The 5,430-nt window shown below is 35.3% G+C and overlaps 1 pseudogene; it reads left to right on the forward strand.

The window, feature by feature from the left end:
* Positions 1 to 792: 792 nt before the first annotated feature.
* Positions 793 to 5,430, forward strand: part of LOC102470041 (RNA polymerase II-associated protein 3-like) — a 34,212-nt pseudogene continuing 29,574 nt past the window's right edge.

The raw sequence follows: 5,430 nt of genomic DNA on the forward strand, positions 1-5,430 counted from the left end.
ATACATACCTATATATATACATATACACATATATGTATATATAAGAGGCTTGTTATCACACACTAATCAACATTAACATTTCATCAATGATTCTGAAAGGAAATGATAATTTTCCTTTTTATTAACACATTAGAGAAAATAGAGTTGCTTCCACATCATACGTAGAATCATATGGTATTTTGTGTGACAGTTCTCTTTTCTTCCAATCCCATGAAGAAAAAGAAAATTGACAAGTAGGGTAAAAAAGTGTTCAAAAGTAGAACCACAGAAATTAATTTTCTGAAATTGGTGGAAAAGGCTAAGGCAGTAAACATCTTCCTCTGGAATAGAAATTCCTTTACTGTTTTCTTGGTGGTCTCCATTGTGCCAGATTAAGAGAGTATAATTAGGGCTTTCACTGTGATTTCTACTATCTTCAAGTGAATTTGCATAGTAGTTATTCATATTGATTCATGGTTCTCCATTTTTTTAAATTTTATTTTATTTCAAGTTCTTCTGTACATTCAATCAAATTATTTAGCTTGCAAAGTGCATATTCTAGCATGTGTACATTTCTCCCCAGTCCAGTTGATAATACTGTAAAGTTACCTTCAACAGATACTACCCTATTTCTTTGTCCCATTACTGCTATGCCTTTCTATTTTTATCCTTAATGTCCTTCCTTAGACTCTACTCCTTTCCCCACCCTCTTCCCACCCTATATCTGGTATTCACAACCATTTACCATAAAGCCATTAAAAAAAAAAAACAAACAAAACAGTTTGTATAAAATCCAATAAATAAATAAAAAGTAATAGGAATTTTAGGAAAAAGAAGAAAGCAGAGCTAAGGAATCATCTGAACAAAAAAAAAAAGAGAAAAACACCTCCCCCCCCATACACACACAGACACACATACACATAAAAAGAATAAAATCTTATAACTCTGATGCGTGGGCAAAACAATGCAGACAATGTCCTTGATGAGCTTGACAAAAAAAAAAATAGTACACATGATTCTATATCTCAAGAATCAGAGTGAGGAGAAAATAGGATTCATGTAGAGTCAGAGAAAACTCTTGGTCTAATAGAAAGGGACAATAAGTACTTCAAACAAGGCAAGTATCATGAAGCAGTTGAGTACAACACTGCAGACATAGGTGGTGACCATATAATTCCATGTTGAAAACTGAGTGACAGCATGTTTTAGATTGGAAGAACTTGCTCTGCTGAGTCTGATTGCAATTTAGCTATTGTTTTGATAGAAGTTATACAAAGGCTTATGTCTGACGAGCTACTGCTTGGCTTGCTTTGCAAAAATTAGAGGGCGCTGAAAGGGATTATGAAAAAGTGTTAATACTAGACAAAAATAACTCTGAAGCAACAAATAAACTCAGAAACATTAATCAGACTTTAACATCCAAAGAAAATTCATATCCAAAGAAAGCCAATAGAGTGATTAAGGCAACTGAAGGAGAGAAAAAACAGGCTGAAAAACAACAAAATAAGCAGCAGGTCATTTCAGAGAAAGATTTGGGTAATGGACTTTTCAGAGGAAATATGAAACAGTAATTCAGTGTTATGCTCAGAGTTAGCAGCAGATGGCATAAATGCTCTTTTTCCTGCTTGCAGAATTATGGCCTATCTGAAGATTCAGAAATATGAAGGAACTGAAAAAGACTACACTGAAGCTATTTTATCAGATGGCTCAGATTCTAAAGCTTTTGCCAGGAGAGGAACTGCAAGGACATTTCTGGGAAAGCTAAATGAGGCCAAACCAGATTTTAAAACTGTTTTACTTCTGGAACCTGGAATAAGCACAATAATGGAACTTTCTGAAATTAAAAAAGCAATTAATTGAGAAGGACACTGGGATGATGTCTTCTTGATTCCATACAAAGAAAAAATGTGATAAAACTCAATGATAATCTTCCTCATCTTGGATCAATTGACACTTGCTCACCAGAGACAGAGAGTAAGTGGGTAGGAAGGCTGCCAGGTTCGCGACTCAAACCACAGTTGACCACATGGGATTCAGGCACCTTAATCACCTCAAAGGAAGCTAGCCCAAATCCTAGAATAATTTATGTAGTATAATTAGAGAAAATGCAATTATTTAGCTTTTTGGAGTAACTCTTAAGTGACTCTTAGAGCTTAACACTATAAATTTAAATATTTTTACATATTTTTCTTATGTTAAAGAATTTGATGCCATTTTATATTTGTATTAAATGTTTTTCTTATTTTTTATTGCTATTATGTTCTTGTATAGGGTTTTTAATACAGGATCCTTATAATTGGTGACAGATTAGATCGAAAATCAGCAGTTAAGGCAAGAATATAGTATAAGCAAAATTATTCTTAAAAGTAAACATTGCCCATTATTTTAGTTTTAAAAAAAAGTTACACCAGGTATTTGTGTGTGCATTTGTGCATAACCAAAATCCTGAGAGGAGAATGGAAGAGAAGGGACTGCAGCATGTCTCTCCCCCGAGGGAAAATTTCTCACTTTCTCTCTCTCTCTTTTTCTGTCTCTCAATTTTTTCCATAGTGAGCACACATATCGTATGGCAAAAACCTAAATAATAATAATCATCATCATCATCATCATCATCATATAGTGCAGCAGGGGGTGCAGTGAGTATATGCTGCATTCCCACATGGCAAATTCTGGTTTGATTCCTAGACCCAGTGGCTTAAAAATCATGGGAAATCACATTTTGTTTGATGTGATGATCCTCAGTGAATGAATATAAATTAATTTATTTATTAAAAATTAAAAATAAATTATTCCAGGCCCATGTGTGTTCTTGCCCACAGTACTGAAGGGAGAATGGAAAAGGAATTGTGGCATTGCAACCCGCTTGGGAGGTGATTTCTCACTTTTCCTCTCTGTCTCTTTTGTTCTCTCTGGTGAGTACACATGAACTATAGCAAAAATATTAAAAGAAAAGACAGTCTTTCAAACTCTATGTCTTTCACAAGTGATAGTTACAATCTGGCTCAGTTCATTGAGTGCCATGTCTTCATGTCTTCCACATTCATTTTGTGATTTATAGGAAGATTATCATTCTATTATATACATAAACATTTGGTTTTATCCATTAAATTGTTTATACAGGCATAAATCATTTCTATGATATATCTTGGCTATTGTAAATAATGCCTCAATAATAATAGATGTACAGGGAACAGCAGTTGGCTTAATGGCTATGTCGCTGGACTCCCATGCAATCAACTGTGGTTCAAGTCCTGGATCCAGTGGCTTAAACTCATGCTGGACACATGTACATCTGTGCCCAAGATTCTGAGAGGAGAATGGAGGAGAAGGGATTGTGGCATGGTCATCCACCCTGAGGGGGGGGATTTCTTGCCTTCTGCCTCTTTGTCTCTCTCTGTCTTTCTGGCGAGCACAAAGTCCTATAGCAAAAATCTTTCAAAAAAATAAAAAATAAAAGAATAGGTGTACAGACTCCACTGTGCTGTCTCAGTTGGTGCCATGCTGGAAGTCACATGATGACTATGGTTCAAATCTCCAGCTTGACTGGTATGAAACTTGCTGGATATGCAAACAACTGCAAGGTCTAATGGGCTCGAGGACCGAAGGAAGTCAGATATTGTGGAGGGTGTCCCTGTCTTTTTAAATCTTTCTCATATGCATATGCTAGTTTTTATTATATATCTTATATCCATATATATAAATATATGCACACACACAGGGGAGGGTAGATATCTCTTTGTCATATTATCTTTTTTATTTTGTTACATACATAAATCAAAATATCACTTGCACACAAAGGTCTATACAAGAATGATTTGTCAAAAATTTAAATTCAGATGTAATCTACTAATAATGTAAGTATCATATCTTTCTTGAGACGATTGTATGGGGGAAAATGTAACTACCAAACACTAAATCTTTCAGTTAGATGATTCCTGAAGAATTTATTAAGTTACAATGACATGAAAAGATCTTCTTTCCCATTACCTGATTTACCAAATTTTCCCATTACCAAATTTCTCAGCATAAAACTACACTTTATGTATTTTTTTGTCATTTGAAAGTATTTGTAAAACTGATTTGGCTGTAACAAATTATCAGAATAAGGACAGTAACTGATTTCTTTTTAATTTTATAAGCCTTATCTTTTGCTTTTTAATTTTATTTATGTATTTAAATTTTTTTACATTCAATCACTGTGTATCATTACAGTATACCAAATGAATTTTCCTAGCGTGAATATTAATTCAGTCAAAGAACTTACCATAACATGTCATCAATAAATAATTTGCCATTTTTGTGTATTTTAAATGTTTTCTTCCTTTCTGTTACAGGACTGATGTTTTTAAAAAATCAGAAAGTAAAACTCAAAAATGCTCATGGTGAATCACTTCTCAAGGCTTGTGTTTCTTGACCTCTTCAGCAGTACCTTCTCCAAATTGTATCTAATTTTCAGAATTTCTTTTCTGGTTTTTAAATCTATTTCGGCATCCTTGGTGAGCCTGTCTTCCTACACAGCCTCAGTTAGACTACCTTGACTTTCTAAATATTAATGATATTGTTTCTGTGAGGTAGAAGTTTGCTGAGTTCTGGCCATGAGCAGAAGCTGTGCTTAAACTGAAAAACTAGAAAAGAGGTTGGGAGGATCTTCTCTTTCCTGTCCATAGCATGGACAAAGAAAATCAGTTCCTGTTCTGTGACGTGGAATTTGGTGAAGTACTGTCATAAAAAGGAATTGAAAATAGGATAGACAAAATTAAATACTAAGCATTGAAATTCTTCTTTATTTAGAGGTTTTTGCTATAGGGCGCATGTGCTCACCAGAAAGACAGACAGAAACAAAGAGACAGAAAGCAAGAAATCACCACCCCGAGGGGATGGCCATGACGCAATCCCTTCTCCTCCATTCTCCTCTCGAAAACGTGGGTACGTACGCATACGTGCCCAGCATGAGTTTAAGCCACAGGGTCCAGGACTAGAACCATGGTCGACTACATGGGAGTCCAGAGACCCAGACATTATACCAACTGCTGGTCCCAGGGTTGAAATTTTAAAGGAATCTAAGTATATGTTTGTGTCTCGCTTTCTACACTCTTGTTTCCAGGACAGGTTGAGGTCTCTAATAATAATACCCATAAAACTATCCTGGACCAAAGAAAAAAGGAGAGTTCTGGCAGGGCTTACCTAATAAAGCATTATGGTGAAGCAAAGTGATTGCTCTTTTTTCTTTTCTTTTCTTTCTTTTTTAAAATTTTATTTTTTATTTATTTATTTATTTATTTATTTATTTATTTATTTAATACATACTAACTAGAGTTCCCTCAGCAGGCACCCACCTAGAGAGGAAAACTGAGGAAGGGCCTTTCATTGGCCTGGGCCCCAGCTCCAGCTCCAGCCCCAGCCCAGCTCTACCAACCTCAGAGCCCCTCCTACTCCCTGCCAGACAGGGCA

Source organism: Tupaia chinensis, unplaced genomic scaffold, assembly GCF_000334495.1.
Source record: "Tupaia chinensis unplaced genomic scaffold, TupChi_1.0 Scaffold000476_1, whole genome shotgun sequence".
NCBI lineage: Eukaryota > Metazoa > Chordata > Mammalia > Scandentia > Tupaiidae > Tupaia > Tupaia belangeri.